Consider the following 17,587-nt stretch of genomic DNA (forward strand, 5'->3'; position numbering starts at 1 on the left):
TGAGGCTATATGAATAAAACTAATTTAGCAATGGAACAGACTGTCATTCAGGACAGGGTTAATAAAATAAGCAGTGACAAATATTGTTGGTAAACTGAAACTAAATTTAAAAAATAAAAACGATACTCTAAGAAAAACTAAAACTAAACTGAAATGATATTGCCTGGTTAAAAAACAAATACAAAATTAATAAAAATGTAAGTAAATTAATTTTAGTTTTTTTTTTAGCTATAATATATCACTACCAAAAAAAGGAGACGGCATGCATTTCTGTCGACTCTTGTGACATTGAAGCACAGAAATTAAACAGACTTGATATTCCAGATGGCGCTATGCCGCAAAGTACATTGCGCAAAAATTAAACATTAAACATTATGGCCATTCCTACACAGTTCTCCAATCATGTATTCTGTATGTATATAGAGCTACATACTTGTGAGACTTTATAACAAAAACAAACTAAAACTACTGTAAAACTAAAACTAAATACATCTACTAATACAACCTTTCTGAAGAACTGAAACTAAATTAAAAAAAAAAAAAACTAGCTAAAACCAAACTAAAATGAAATCAAAAAATCAAAACTAAAATAAAGTAAAAACTTATAGAAAATGCAGAACTATTATAACCTTGGTTTAGAAAAGCTCTTTGGTCTATACATGTGAGTAAGGTGCCTGGTAGATAGTAATAATATCATTATGAGCTAATATATTTTGCTTTTGTGCGAACAATCCAATTTCTAAAGATTCTTTTGTTGTGGTTTTTAGGCAGAAACATTTGTTAAAACCTCAAAAATAGTTTTAAAGAACCAACATTTCAGTCATTGACCTTCATAAGGCATCAAACCATTTCGCATTTAGGCTTGAAAAACCTCAGAAAAAAAGCATTAGATCATGAAATTCAGAGAAAGAGAAAGACATTTACCAAAAACATGAATTAAATATGTATACTAAACACATACTAAACACTGAAATGGGTAAAGAGACTCATTTTGATGACAAATGTGCTGGTATATTCATCACGTCAACATGACTCAGCAGTACAATGATCACTAGCTTACCAATGTATCAGTCAAAACTACACACAGCATCATAACAAGATGTTGACCACAACATCATATGAAAATTTGTTTTGGATTATCCACTAAAAGAGGCGATGAGTTCATTTAAACAACATGTGCCCCATAAACATTTGGGTAAATAACAAGTTGCACCATCACAGGCTGCAGATGTTATCACAAAGGAATGCATGAGGTAATATGATCAAACCATAATCTTATGGTCTCCCTATCAAACTCTCCTCGCCTCCTCAACTTTATCCCTCTTCTTCCTCCTCCTCCTCCTCCTCCTCCTCCTCCTCCTCCCTCTGTGATCCTTTACTGTCAGTGTTCTGCAGTTACATTCTTCTGTTCCAATCAGAAAAGGCCCAACGAGCTCATTAAAATTCCTGCCTGTAAGACCAGACCGGCACGGGAGAGAAGGCCAGAGAGCCTGACACTGGCATTCACCCTCTGAGGACGTGCTCAGGCTCAGAGCTGCACAGGTCGCTCATGTGCACATGGCGTGTTCAGAGAGTGGCCACTCGGGCATGATGCAGGCACAGAGAGAGACAATAGGTGGCAGCACCTCGAGCCACGAAAGCAACCAGGCCTGACCGTCCCTCTGTGACTCGTCTCTTTTCAACCTCTCATCTAGCCACCTCGTTTTGTCTGCTGTCTCGTAAGGACAGGGAGACCAGTCTGTGTGGAGTTTACATGTGATTACCATGTTTGTGTGAATTCTCTCCCACATATAAAAGACCAGGCATGTCACTTAGAGATACCAAACTGCCTCTTACACTCTGTACGGGATGAGCAAGTCATGGGAAAACTACATGACGGAGTGAGTGTGGAGGCCATGAGGGGAAGCAGCCTCATACCGAGGACTGTGTGGTAGCATTTCATTTCACAACATAACTAAGTAGATTGTAAGGTACTTTTACTTTACTTTGCTCCACTGCATTTATCAAACATATAATCAGTTCATAAGATATGGTGCATTGTTATGAAGTGCCCAACACTATATAAAGTGGTTCGAAGTAGCTCCACCTTGACCAGCTACAACATTAAAATGTTGCTTACTCATGAATGCATAATAATACAAGATAATAATCCAATAATATAAAATATATATCAATGTAACACACCTGAAAGACTGTGAAAAGAGTACTTTTACTGAGTGACACTGGGTCATATCATCTTGCAAATTTGTGAGGTTTTTTTCTCATAAATTTGCTGCATTAATCTCAGAGAATATCTGGGATTTTTTTTCTCGTAAATTTACGACTTTAATCTCTGACCACATTTTTTAAAATTATGAATATTACCCCCGTCCCTCCGTTGTACTGGGTCGGGACCCACTGATGGAGATTTTAGCAGCTTCTTCCATCGTTTTTTATTTAAGGTGTATATCTGCAAGACACCTTTGAGCCACATGAGGGCCTAGATGTTGGTATTGTTCTGATGTATAGCCTGCTAATAACATTGAATCTAATATGAAAGGCTAGCGTTCATTCTGTTGAGAGCCTGTTAAATCCACGTCAATGCATTTATTTGGTCTCATTTATAAAGTATCTCACATGTAAGTTTTCAATAACACATGCATAAAACAAAGTTGTGATTTATCAGACATATATCTCTTCGACATGGCTGCTTTACCTGATCTAGATAATATAAGGTGATGTGGAAATGGCGGTAAAAATGGTCAGAAACGTTCATTTATGCACAATTTTGCTCTTCTCACGATGTATAGATAAGGCCTGTTGTGACTTGGGTTGTGATGGTTTCTTAGTTTTATACAGTGGGTTCCCATTAAAATTTAAAAATAAAAAGTTTGGGAAACACTGCTTTGATATATATGATAATACATGAACGGATGATTCAGTAGAACTAAACACGATTACGTTTTGTTGGAAGTAGGGCTGTCAGAGTTCACATGATAACGCGTTAATGCAAATTAGTTTTAATGCAAATAATTTCTTTAACGTAACTTGTGATTTTTAGGTTGTAGCGGGCTCAGTTTTAAAGCTGGAGTGAAGATACTGGTCTCGTATGAAACTAGAAAACCTACGCTAAATAATGCTCCACCCTTACGCTAAATTTTGGCAAGGGAAAATCTGTCATGGCCATTTTCAAAGGCGTGCCTTGACCTCTGACCTCAAGATAAGTGAATGTAAATGGGTTCTATGGGTACCCACGAGTCTCCCCTTTACAGACATGCCCACTTTATGATGATCACATGCAGTTTGGGGCATATTTTAATAATAATTTATAAGTCATAGTCAAGTCAGCACACTGACAGCTGTTGTTGCCTGTTGGGCTGCAGTTTACCATGTTATGATTTGAGCATATTTTTTTATGCTAAATGCAGTACTTGTGAGGGTTTCTGGACAATATTTGTCATTGTTTTGTGCTGTTCATTGATTTCCAGTAATAAATATATACATATATTTGCATAAAGCAGCATATTTGTCCACTCCCATGTTGATGAGAGTATTAAATACTTGATAAAGCTCCCTTAAGGTACATTTTGAACAAATACAAAATGTGCGATTAATTTGCGATTAAATATTTGAATCGATTGACAGCCCTAGTTGGAAGATACTGAATTAATGAAAAGACTTTTGCATGGTCCGAACATCTTGACAATGCATGGACTGTGACAAAAACAGTGTTTTTATATTGTATTCTCCTGTCTTTGCTTTGCTTTTAGTGTGTTTTATGCAGCAATGATTCTTCTTTCTTCGGAACATGGACGTCAACTGACAGAAGTCTTTTTATATTTTGGAGTGAGTAACGTTATCGACTCCGGCCCAAGCAGGAAGTGTTAACAGAGTTTGGTTTGTCCGTTCTGGGCTACTCGAGAAACATGGCTGTGCAACATGGCGGACTCCGTGAAGAGGACCAACTCCCTACATAAATATAAACGGCTTATTCTAAGCTAACTAACCACTCTTATTATCAGGTGATTATTCACTAAAGAAAACATACTTATTAATATCATATTCCATTTCTGCCAATAGATCCCACTAAATGCTACACACTGGTCCTTTAACCCTCATCCACCTACTAGGACTACAGACTGAATAAACTACTGTAAGAAACAACCATCATAGCAAAATGTGAACTTATTTATTCTCAAAATGTTATTAGCTATGTAATTAATGTAATTAATGTCATCTGAAGAAAAACAGATAATAATTATTTTAGGAAAATTACAGTTAATTTGCATATTGTGTAAAATGAAAATAGACAGAGCACATGAGTAAGTGTGAGTGCCGCCCTGATAGTGTGTGACACTTTAAATAAGGACCCATGGCAAACATTTGATCCACCTTTTCTATTTTAAATATTTAAACAGGCTGCAATAACACATCGGTCTTTTTAAAAAGCACTAAACAATGATATGAAGTCATTAGGAAAAAATTGATTGACAAAGTTGTGAAAAATTGGAATGATAGAATAAAGCGTCTGTGAGATATTATATGACAAAAAGCCGACCTCGGGCGGTAGAATGAGGGTTAAAGATGTTTCTGCTTTATCATCTAATCTAGTTTCAAGACCTTCATCATTTCACTTTTGCGCTTACAGTATATGTTGTGTATCCCTAAATTTATGTTTTACATAATGAAATCACACAGCTAATCTGTGGCCAAGTCGTATTCCAGGATAGCAAAAAAAAAACTGTACACACAGAGAGGGAGGAATTTTCTTTCTTCTCTCTACTTCACTTTCCTTAGAAATAACCATGAATTAAAAACACTAAATGAGCATTTACACTGGCACGGACAGGGTTACTTTGGATAACAAACCCTACAGGAATGCCCTGCTGAATGAAAGGTTCCAACCAAGATGAAAAGGGATGGGAATAAACAAAGCATGAATTATGAAGACTGTTTGCTAAAATCAACGAGCTTTAACTATAGGGTCTGGATGTGTTTGTTGGGGGAATGTGCGTTTGGTTTGTTCTGGTTCTTGAGAGCGCCTTGATCATCTGTCCACCCACTCACAGGAATCACTCAAGAAAAACAATACAATTAGAGCTTCAAGAGCTCTCTTCTTTTTTTTTTTACAACTGCAAGAAACTTGATGTTAACAAAAGCTTTGTGGAGCTCTACAGTTGCAGCTGATGATGTGTGATAGCTCCTGTGACTTGTAAACCAAAACCGGCTCCAATAGACATTCTTAAAGGTCACATATTATAAAAAAGTGAGATTTTCATGTTTTTTTTTATTATAAAGCAGGCTTAAGTCCTATTTAAATATTGTGAAAGTATCGAAACACTCAATCCACAGGGAAATACACACAGCCCATATTCAGAAACTCTGCTTTTGAAACAAGCCGTCAGGATTTCTGCCCATTCGTGATGTGGCGAATATACAATATTTAGACCCTTTACACAATTTTAAACGTAAAATTCTAAATGTGTCCCAGTTTATTCCTGGTTGCAGTGTATGTGAAAGTCATCAGCTGACAGGAAGTACACATGGACCAAGCTGTTGCCTAGCAACGCAATTCTGTTGCAATTCCTCAAAATGCGCTAAAACAGAGCGTTTCAGACAGAGGGTAAATAAAGGTATATTCAAGCTGAAAATAAAGTTTTTTTTTTAACATTACAGCATTTAAACATGTTCTAGTAGAAACACAAAATATAAGTATGGACCTGAAAATGAGCATGATATGTCCCCTTTAAAGCCCGTGAAAAATCGAACAATAAATGAAACTTTATCTAACTTTTTTCCCTCCGTCTTGCAACTGCTGGATAGAGTTAGCCCGGCCCATCTGGTGCAGCAAATGGCCCAACTCACCAGGGAGCACGGGGAGTGAGAGAGGGGGGTTGTGGGGGGTTCGGATTGAAAACAGATCAGCAGCCTGAAGATCTCAACACCACCGCATGTCTCTGCAACAACTGTCGAGTGAAACCCCCGCTTTTAGTTCCAAACTTTTACGCAGCAGACTTTACGCACGAGAGAGAGAAAAACAAATCTTTTTTACGCATCATGTTAGTTTGCTGAAAAGCGCGCAAAGCAGCACTCCACACGCTATAGAGCGCAACCTCTCTGGAGAAGATGGATTGTAAGAAAAAGTTCGACTCGACTTGACTCTCTCTCCGGGACTAGAGGAGCTTTGGTAATGCTGGTAGTGCGAACTTTGAGCGTCTCCAAACTTTTTGGTTTTTTCGGTTCATGGAGTTTCGCGTAAAGTCCGGAGAGGCTTGTTTGCGCGTTTTGCGTTCAATGGTGGTGCCAGCTCAGTCCTCCTAGTTTACGGGAATCAGACTCCAGGCAAAGTTTTCCTCGGGACAAAAAAAAGAGAGTGAGCGGAAGAGAGAGAGCCTCGGCTTTGGGAGTGAAAAAGAGACGGCAGCGGAAGGTAAGGGGAGTCTGTGGTGATGCTGACAGCAGCTTCTGTGTTTTTGGTCTTTTTCTGCTCTTATAGTCTCACTTCAGTGGAGTTAACTGTTTTTTTTTTTGCTTTCCTTTCCTCTCTTCTCTGCTTTTCTCTGTTGCCGTGCGTGTCAGCGGCAGATGAGGCTTTAACAGGGGGCAGCTTCACATCTCATTTGCACTTTGAACTTATCTGACACAGGAATCCAAAAAATGTTTTGTCCTGCAACTTGATCCATATGGGAAGAGATGTGATCAGAAAGCTCGGCGCCAATCCCTTTTTTGCATAGCTTTATAATAGTTCAACATAAACTGTCTGGAGTGTGTTTTCCACTCAGGTCTCCAAAAAACAGTGCTTTTATGGTTCAAACTAAAGATAAAAAACAAAACAATTAAAATAGCATGCAACATTTCAAATTAGGTACATTCTCCAACATCAAGAAAACCACTAAGCTGTGTGTTTTTTTTCTACCATTTCACCTTTGAATGAAAAACTGTTAAAACAATTACAATGTCACCCCACTCTTTGCTTTTTTTTAATCTCTTAATGCTACAAAGCAAAAGGACCCAAACATGAGGCAGAAAGTGTGAGGGATGCAGCAGCAGCAGCCTGTGACAGGACTGTGGGAGATGTGTACTTATTGTTGAAAGATTCAGAGTTTACTGTTTGCTCTCCAGCCTGAGCAGTCAACAAACACTTGACGCCTTTGTGGGGCCCTTAAGCAGCTATATTTGCTGTTGGCTTTTACTCCTATCTAACAGGCGCTGCTAATGATCTCCAAACTCATGTGTGGACTTATGAGTCCCACTTTTTTGTGTTAGTTGTTTTGGCCTACATATAAATGAAAGTGTTTTCTTAAAGCTTTTTTTTTTCTCCCCATATAATTCACATTTGAAAAACGGGCTCCCTCTTTGGATGACGTTTTTTTTTTTTTTTTGTGCATGCTGATGAGAAACAGACCTAGAAAAGTTGTAACATTATTGGGGTTTAAGATAAGAAGTGCAGGCTTTTAAATAGATGACTAATTCAAGTAAATTAAAAGTTTCACAAATGTGTAAAAGTTCATAAAAAACAACATTTTAAAAAAAAGGACTATATACGTGCATGTGTGTTTTTTCCGCTTCACATGATGACAACCCCAGTCAGTCTTGGCTGAGGTGATTTGCATGAGAAAAAAAAGAAAGAAAAAGTTTTAGTGCATTTGGCCATTGTGAGGAATGAAGAGTTCCAACAGTTAGGGCCTACGGAGAGTGAAAGGAGTAAAGAATGGATGAGCCTATTCAGCTCATTCAAGCCTCAGTTCGGGGGAGACCCATAGTGGCCATGTCACTTTCATCTCCACAGCCCCAGCCCCTGGGTGCTGTTGTATGGATGCTGCTGGAGCCCCCGTTTTCACACATCGCCTCTCTGCACAGGCCCCACTTTATTGATCTGGTTCCCTTCTTTTTTGCCTCTTTTCTGGAAGTCCGCAGAAAATTTAATGAACCAAATACTGGAAAAGGAGTGACTGTGTTGTGTGTGTGTGTGTTGGAGGGGTATAGGGCAAGGAGGAGGAGGAGACGGGTGGTGGCGGTGGTGGTGGTGGGGGGGTACAGCTTTTTTTGAAAGCAAATACCGATGAAGTCTAGCGTACAGGGACAGAGAGGAGGGTTGGAGGAGAGGGTGAAGAGGGTGAAGTCTGAGTGACTCTGAGGAGGGGGAGGAGCACACCCCACCACCACCACCACCACCACCCCCACTCCTGCTGAGTAAACTCAGTAAAAAGTTGAAGAAGAAACAAAAAAAGGAGAGAATACCTTCCCACCCCAGCCCATCCCACCGTGACCCTCGTTCCACTGATCTAACACGCCGTACTGTACCGATGAAGCCATTCAGCGGCCTGTCACCCCGTGATGGCAGCTGTAAGAAAACGCAGCCTGTGTGTGGGGATGCGGTAGGTGGTGTGTGTGGGAGGGTGGGTGCTTCTGAGGCCTCTGTGGTTTGGCTGAAAAATGTTTGCACTGGAATTTAGTGGCGGTGGATGAAGGGTAGCTGCTGCCGTTTCCCCTTAATCGCTGTGTAAACCTCTGACCTGCTGCTAAACATACTGTAGTTATAGCTACGAGTCATTATCATCCTCACAGTAAAGTCTCATCACAGATGTGTTCTTCAGTGTGTTTCTGGAGTTATTTGGTGATGACCTGTTTTTGTTTTGTACCAACCTTCTTCTCAGTTTTTTCTCCTTCATTTCAATTAGTTGATGTGCTACATTTCCCATAATAGAGTGACTTTATACAAAGCCCAGAGAATGGATGTTTGGTTGGCCATAGGTGGTGGAGTAGCATAGTTGAGCCTGATCTCATGGGGAGGCATAGAAATAAGACAACATTTTAAGGACATTCCAACATCACAGTTGGGCTTGAAGCTTCAGTAGGCAGTATATTTTTGGCATCATTGGGCATAACATCCATAATAACCTTTCAGCATATTGTAATTCAAGTGTTCTGAGAGAAATCTAGACTTCTGCACCGCATCATGGCTCTGTTTTCAGGCTTTAAAACATCTAGCCCATGACGGAAGACTTTAGATAGATAGATAGTAACTTTATTGATCCTGAGGGAAATTCAAGTTTCCAGCATCACAGTTCCATAGTGCAAACATGTTAGTAAAAAGGCAGTAGTACAAAGTACAAAGTACAAAAAATATACCAGATATAAAAATACCAGGAGATGAAGAAAACTGTTAAAACTGAATATAGTGCAGGGTAACAGCTGAGATACAGGACTATTAAAAAAGTGAATATAGTGCAGAAGAAACTGTTAAAAATGAACATAGTGCAGGGTAACAACCGGGATATGGGACCATTACAAATGTGAATATAGTGAAAAAAGTGATATAGTACTGGATAATAAAATATAGGAGATATACAGTAGAGACCAATCACAGGTCATTTTTAAAATTGGATCCATCCGCCTCCCCTCCGTCCCAACATCAGCAATCTCTCTCACTTTTTAAAATCTGTAGATTTCTCCTAAATTCACCCAAAGTTAGCATTAGATAATGCCTGATTTGCATATTTAAACATAACATTTCAGAAAACTTGTAATTCAAAAAAATATTGTCTTAATGTCAGTAATCAACTGGGGAAGTTTCATGGTGATATCTATTAGTTATTTATTTTTTTTTACCCTATTCACCTGTATTGTCTCCCCTTCATTTTAGGTACAGGAAACAGTAATATCAGTATTCACAACTTGAGAATCAGCAATTGTTTGCTACTTTTACTTAATCATTTTAACAAATAATGATTAATGGTGAGAAATATTGTTCTATCATCAGTGATCGGAGTGGGACTTTGGCTGTCGGGGTGTGTTGTGGATGGACTCATGTGCAGGGATGAATTGATGAGACTTTAATGGCCATTTAGGGGGCTGTAAAAGGCAAGCTACGTGTCGGGCGATGCCACAGCGATCTCTCACAGTCAGCCTGCACTTCAGACGGAGAGACGAGTGGGAGAGCGAGAGAGAGAGATGGCCGCTTACATTCATCTGTAGAGCCCTTCACTGAATCCCCATCTCCTTTGCTTTTGGCATGCAGGCACGGCGGCTGGACAATCCCTGCTTGTTTTAACGCCTCTTGTTTCACTCCCCTCGAAGCATCCTGTTCATTCTCCCTCAAGTGTGTGAGGTTAAATAGGCTCACATCATATCTGGGTTGGGGTTTGCACATTTCAACGCTCCTCCTGCTTCTCCCCCCCTCTTTACACTAGAGCAGCTATGAGTGGCCACTCCAATCCCAGAACAGAAACTGAGGTCACGCTGGATTGTACCACTGCCGTCAAAAGAACATGTTCACGCCATAAGGCCTCTAAAAAAACACATGTCGTTGAGAAACGGGCGGCGGAGCCTGATGTGCATTTAACAAGCCATTTTAATGGCTGTATGGTAAAATAACCGACAAGCTCATTACAGGCCGATTGACCTCATCAATCACCGGAGGCGCTCCCCTTCGTCTGGAATTGCAGCGGAAACAGTATTTCCACGTCATGCAACGAGGTCCTAACAACCCTCTCCCTATGCCGGCGCCTCTGCGATTCTCACACTGCAGAAGGACCTCAGCCAGCTCCAATATCTCCAAAAGGGAGGAACGCTCTAACAGATTGAGTCTTGTATATATACAGTGTACTCTGTGTGATGCATGATGTGTCATCACCGGCACGGCGCAGAGATCTTCCCATCACGTCTTTTCCCAACTCCGCACTCACTCCTTCACTCTCATACTGACTCATCGGAAACCCAGTTTCCCAAAAGCATTTCAGCAGTAACCTCATCATTGTCTATCGGCCTACAATGGAACAATGGTGCTGGTAGCTCTGGGGTGTACTGGGGGGACCCTGCCCAGGTCACGGAAGGTCAGTTCATTTGTAGGAGGGGGGATGGTGGAGCTAATTTCATTATCTCAACACAAGATAAACTCCACAGACAATGGGAACTAAACACGTTGTTTTATCCCGACGCTTTGAATCTTCTCATTCGGCTTCACGTCTCAACAATTTTAGAGCTGCAATGAGTTTTGCACTCTATGCTTTATTTTTTAAGAAATAGAATTCCCACAATTCTCTAGTTCTTGCTTCTCAAATGTGCATGTTTGCTGATGTCTTTTATGGCGGCACACTGAATATCTTTGGGCTCTGGAAAGGTATTATGGGATTTTTCACCATTTTCTTTAGGGCTGTCAATCGATTAGAATATTTTATCGTGATTAATCGCATTATTTTTTATCTGTTCAAAATGTACCTTAAAGGGAGATTTGTCAAGTATTTAATCCTCTCATCAACATGGTAGTGGGCAAATATGCTGCTTTATGCAAATGTATGTTTATATTTATTATTGGAAATCAGTTAACAACACAAAACAATGACAAATATTGTCCAGAAACCCTCACAGGTACTGCATTTAGCATAAAAAATATGCTCAAATCATAACATGGCAAACTGCAGCCCAACAGACAACAACAGATGTCAGTGTGTCAGTGTGCTGACTTGACTATGACTTGCCCCAAACTGCATGTGATTATCATAAAGTGGGCATGTCTGTAATGGGGAGACTCGTGGGTACCCATAGAACCTATTTTCATTCACATATCTTGAGGTCAGAGGTCAAGGGACCCCTTTGAAAATAGCCATGACAGTTTTTCCTCGCCAAAATTTAGCGTAAGTTTGGAACGTTATTTAACCTCCTTCGCGACAAGCTAGTATGACATGGTTGGTACCAATGGATTACTCAGGTTTTTTAGTTTCATATGATGCCAGTATTTCACTCTAGATTTAAAACTGGTGTACTGGCGTTAAAACAAATTTGCGTTAACGCATAACCTGCACCTTTAAAGTGGAGGAACCCTGTGTAACATGGCAGTCCTGCATCAAGACTAACTGTTGGTTGACAAAACAGGCAATTTTTTTTATCTCTAGTAAATAGTGATGGGCCTTTTGGTCATTATTTTAAATAATTGGCAGCTATGTGGGATAGCATGGTGTATAATATGAGAGCTCATGGGTGCTTTCATCTGGTAAATGAAGTCCTGGCTGGCAGTTGTAAAAAGATGATCAGCTGTTATAGTGCCATCGGGCAGACTGTAAGGAGAAGGATCATGATCTCCCTTCCACTGTATCATTAACACTTCCTCATCAAACAGCCCAACAGGCTTCGCTATGTGACTGTGAGCTATTGAGATAGAGTGACACACAGGCTAGCAGACAATGGCGTATTGTCTGCGCTGTTTGCCGCGGGCCTTAATCTGATGCAGAGGCAGAGATTGGGGTCTATGCAGAGGCCACTGACAACAAAATGCAGCCAACAGCAGAAAGAAAGCAAGAGGGGAGGGAGGTGGGATCTGTTTGTGCTCCTAACTCTGGGGTTTGCGTTGGGAGGGGAGAGGGTAACGGGTGAGTAAGTTATGATTTACACTCGGCCCTCCCATAGCTACAAAGTCGACGCGGCCTCTAGGGCAGGGCGGTTGGGCTGCTTTTCTTACGTTTCCATACGATGGGAGATATTAGATTCCAAATGGCGCTGACTCAGTGCCAGGCCACAGTCTCCTCTCAGATAGAAGCCGGAGACAAGAGACGGAGAGACCCAGTTGTGCTTGGATATATAAAGACATGTGGTTGTCTTTAGCAACAAGCTCCGCAACTTTCCCCCTCCTCCCTCTCAACGTGTCTGTTGCTGCCATCATCATCATCATCTCCTCCTCTCTCTGTTCTCTCGGTCTCTCGGTCTCTCGCCCTGGCTCTGGGCCAAAGGGAGCTCATGTTTTGTAATCAGCTCATTAGAGAGAAAGTGGGATGAAAACCGTGCTGGTTACGTGCAGGGCCATATTTGTGCTCGGTTGTTTCACATTGTGAGATTTGGGTAATGTCAGGCTGTTCTCGGACTGAACTCAGCGGTGTCAACAGGTGGTCGTAGCGTAGCAAAGCATTCCAGGAAAAAGAAGTTGGTGAGGACAGCAGAACATCTACATTCATGACATTCTTCTTCTCCGAGTGGAAGGCTGCATGTATAGCAATAAAGTACACATTACTCTTCATAGAGAAGTATTTAACTTTGACAGCCCTAGTAAGAAGGCAGCAATATTAAAATGGTTAAGCCTATATTAACACTTACCAGAAGTTGTGTTTAGAAGTGGTTGTAATGTGGCTCTTGATTGAATACATTTAGAGTCTGATATACTTTAGACTGCCCCACTAAACCAGATCAATCAGAACACACATTTAAAGGGGCACTCCACTGGTTTTAAGCACAAGTGCCAGTTTACTTGTCATGAGGAGTACTGCTCAGCTTGTGAAGCTAGTATCATGTCTTCTGTGGCAGAGGAGCTTCCTAATCATCACTCCGGGCTTAGAGACTATACAGAAAGCCTGCTTTACAAACTGGGGTTGTGGAGATTCAAAGATGTTTGGCATTTACCAGCTATCAAGGTTGTAATGAGAAAATATAGTTGGTTGCATTATGGGTAATGTTTGTTTTTTTTCCATCCGATGGACTAAACGACAGGATTTTGATCGTTCTTTTCCCTTTTTTTAAACTCTATCTTGAGAGTCCACCAACTTTATAGAAGTGCAATAGCAGTTAGGGATGTCACGATACCAGAACTTTAGTAGTCGATACCAATACAAGCTAAATTCCACGATTCCCGATACCTAATTTGATACCACGGTAAGAAACAAAAGCACAACAATAAACCCCATTTACTTCAACATTCACTCCTTTAATACTGGTTTATGTTAAGAAGTTAAACAGGTCATAATTCTCTCTCTAATATCTATTTTATATTGCTGTGAAAACATCTCCTTCAAACAACTGGATTTATTTTAGTTCCTCACCAAAGCTACATATTACAAGTTTACCTATGAACACATCATGATAACGTCATCATGGTAACCTTCACCTCATTTTTACTGAATAGAGCCTGAATGTATCATTGTGTAACTCAATGCAACCTCTATATATATTAGCTGTTAGCTCTGTTCTTTAACTAAGCAGGACTGTGTTGCTCAGCGGCATAACAGCTAGTGTTACTAGTTCTCCTCCTGCCGATTTCAATAGGGATTTATTCTTCCCATTGTAGCATTATCAGGGAATTTTTCCTATCGGTCCCTGGACAATGAGACAGAGTTTGTTTCAAGCCAAGGTAAAAACCGTCAAGTAACCTTAAATAAAAAAAAAACAAAAAAAAAAAAAACGTCAAGTACCGTGATGTTTTCAGAATTTTGGCATCAATTTGGCACCAAAGTATCGGTTCTGGTGACATCCCTAATAGTAATATTGTAATAGACATCCCCTCTAAAATGGGAAATGTGTGAACGTGCGCACACTAGTGATTTCAGAAAGAACTCCTTCGTCAATGAAACATCTAAACAATGCAAACGTGGTTAAACCTCCTGTTCTTAGTCCTCCTCCGGTCGGTGCATCTGGCTAGACACATCCCGGTCACTCTGTTGAATCTCAGCTGGTTACATCTCGTTTCTGTCCCCTCTTTTTCTTTCAAGCATTTTATTACAGCAAACTCAGGATTTAGTTGTTCTCATTTACAACAGTAGGAGCACAACATAGTCATTTAGTTGCGCTAGGCTTAGTGTGAACAGAAGGATGAAATGGTGAGAAAAAGACACATTGGCCGGCTTAGTGTGGACATAGTTAGTTCCAATTACCACAACATCTCACCTGGTGACACGCTCTGACAGCTGCTACTGCCAGGTCCTGGGCCAACAAAAACATACACATACGCTAAGATCCCCTCCGACTTCAAGGGAAGTCCCCCTCCCGTCACCAAAGGCCTGAGATCTGACTTGGCCGTAGTAGCACCTGGCTCTTGTGGGCCAGCAGCAATGAACAACCGCAGACTGTCAGCTATCACGAGCACTTCTACTGGAGTGGGGGAATTCACCGCAACAATGTGGAAGTTGCACCGCAGTGAAACCTGAGTGCAGCAAATGCCAACTTTGATTCGGCCAAATCTTTACTCACTGGCTTGTTGGCATCACCGCTGTGGTTCTGCAGAGGAACACACACACACGCACATACACAAAGCCAGTTTTGCTTAAGTAGTTGCGAGGTTATTGACAGCTGAAGCAGTCGAGAATAAGTGCTAACAACACATTTAGGATGAATGGCCCAGTCCAAATGGTTCAGAGAGGAAGCTCGACTCAGCAGTGTGCAATGTGGCACCAGTGACAGCTGTGACACACACACACACACACACACACACACACACACACACACACCTCCATTACATGGTTACAGGGTCAGTTTAGTGTTCTTTCAGCTGTGACATGTCAGCAATAAAAACATCACAGTCTTAAACTCAGGATTATTTTTTTTATTTTCAAGAAATCCATCTTGTAATTCTTTGATGAATAGTTCAGAATATAAAATGTTCGAAAATATAGAAAAATGCACAATTTCCCAGATTCCAAGCTGACAAATTTAAATTGTTTTTCAGTTTACAATTACATACATCTGAGATGATCATAGACTGTATAAAATATGGACGTAGTCTCCGTGACGTCTCCCCCAAAGACAGAAGAGCCGTCGTGACTGACTTCAATTATGCCTAACTTTAAGTCTTAATATTATTTAAGCAGGTTAGTTTTACAAAAATCCACCCCCGTACAGTTGTCATGAACGGGGATATTAGCTACAGAGACCGAATTTTATTTTTTGTACCAGGTTGTAAACATGTTTATTTCTGCTGTAAAGTTGGACATTTTAACATGGAGGTCTATGAGGATTGACCCTTTTGGAGCCTCAAGTGGCCATTTGAGGAACTGCAGTTTTTCCGCATTGGCTTCATTTTTCAGCACCAGAGGTTGCCGCTTGGAAATGAACAGCAAATATTCACATTTAGGATTTTTAGCCACGTTAGCGGCACGACTCAAGGGATGGTAATGTCGTTCGGTCCAGACTAAAATATCTCACCCACTATTGGATGTATTGCCATTTGATTTTGTCCAGACATTTCCAAGAGGATGAAGATTACTGATTTTGGTGATTCCCTGTTTTTTAGTGAATTGATAACTCACCATCAATATTTCAATTTGTCCAATTCTCTGGGGTATGTCCAAATGCCTGCAAAAATAATAGCCACCTCCCCCATGGCTGCAGACTCTTAGATTAACTGATTATCAAAATTGTTGTCCGTTAATTTCTGTCAATTGATTAATCAACTAACTGGTCCAGCACTTCAAACATCCTCCTGTAACCACCTGTCTGTACATCTGTTCGATACCCTTGCATCAGTATCTGCTCCTTCACTGCAGTTTTTTTGATTCTCTGAAGACAAAAAAACCCCAAATTGCATCCATGTCGATTCCTCCCTGCCCGGGACTATGTGTAGGCCATGAGCTCCACATCTGTTTTCTGTTGGTCGAGGGAGACGAAGAGATCAACCACAGGATATTGCCTTTACTAGCAGGAAAGGTCAGGTTCAGGGGTGGGGTAAGAACTCATCCACAGGGCTTTTCTCTGCTGTTTTAGATGCCTTTTATATTACATCAGTTGTTAGCTGCTCATTACTCTCTAGCTTCTGCAATCCACTGGATGATTGGGTTTTGGTAAGGGATTTGAGTCCCCATGTGCAGTTGGCAGATTGTAAAGATTTGTAACGGATAGAAGATTTATTTTAAGATTTTTTTTTTTTTTTAAATTTACATGATTCAAAACAGGATTGACATGCAGCATATGGAGAATCTTGCTCAACGTCAATGTGATACATAATTTTGGATTGGAATTTGAATCACCTGCAGGTTAAATTTCCCCTACTTTCCAATTTCCTTTAGTTGCTGAGCCACGTGAAGCACTTAAACGACATACCTATAGAAAAACTGCACCCTGGTTTGAGAAAAGATATTGTGGCAATACTCTCCTTCCCGCTTGAGTGAGCGTAATCTATACATGCGTGACAGCCTGTAGTGATGTTGTTTCAACCTCTGAATCAGACTAATGGCTAATGTGTTGCTGTCAGACCTCTCACAATCTACCTCATGACCTTTTAGACCTGAGCTTCAAATCCTCACGGGGAGACGCATCTCCAGAGAGTGATTCACTTGTGGAGAATGTGCCCTGTCCCAGTCTAAACTTGTCTTCTCCCAGAGGTCTCTGAAACTCGCCATCCATAGCGGTGTGTCATCTGTCAACATAAACATTCTCAGTCTGATGTGAATTGCTAAAGTACAAAGGTACGAAGTCATCATCAAATAAGACATTGACAAAAGGATATACAGTGAAATCGTTCTTCTTCGTTCTTGGAAGAGCGTCAGATATTGTCGGTGTCCTCTGAACGTCTTTAAACCTGCAATAATAGATTTTTTGGTCACTTGGGGGCAGCAGGAACAAGCTGTAAATACAACGACATATTATCATCTTTTAACTTTTTAGCATACAAATGCCTATTTACACATCCAGTAGGCAATGCAGCAATATTAGATTAGATAGTCTTGTTTCTGTCCATCTGACAATTGTAAGTTGACTTGTTTTGGTCTCTAACAATCTCTAACTTCTGAGGAAAATATTTGGCTGTGAAGCTGCTAAATGCTCCACTATTTTCACCAGCTAGTCGCTAACTTTGTCTGCCATTTGGTGCTGGGCAGGCACTTCATAGTGGGTTTCAACAGCTGTTTGCTGTGGC

The 17,587-nt window shown here is 40.6% G+C and overlaps 1 protein-coding gene across 2 annotated transcripts in view; it reads left to right on the top strand.

Moving 5' to 3' along the window:
- Positions 1 to 5,855: 5,855 nt before the first annotated feature.
- Positions 5,856 to 17,587, top strand: part of gli2a (GLI family zinc finger 2a) — a 94,953-nt gene continuing 83,221 nt past the window's right edge. Inside the window, exon 1 of one of the 2 annotated variants that reach the window (XM_074658229.1) lies at positions 5,856 to 6,409. The gene's annotated coding sequence lies outside the window, so the exon portion shown is untranslated. The remainder of the gene's footprint in view (positions 6,410 to 17,587) is intronic. The other variant, XM_074658230.1, reaches the window with a different exon arrangement.

Source organism: Sebastes fasciatus, chromosome 14 (assembly GCF_043250625.1).
Source record: "Sebastes fasciatus isolate fSebFas1 chromosome 14, fSebFas1.pri, whole genome shotgun sequence".
In the NCBI taxonomy this organism is placed as follows: Eukaryota; Metazoa; Chordata; class Actinopteri; order Perciformes; family Sebastidae; genus Sebastes; species Sebastes fasciatus.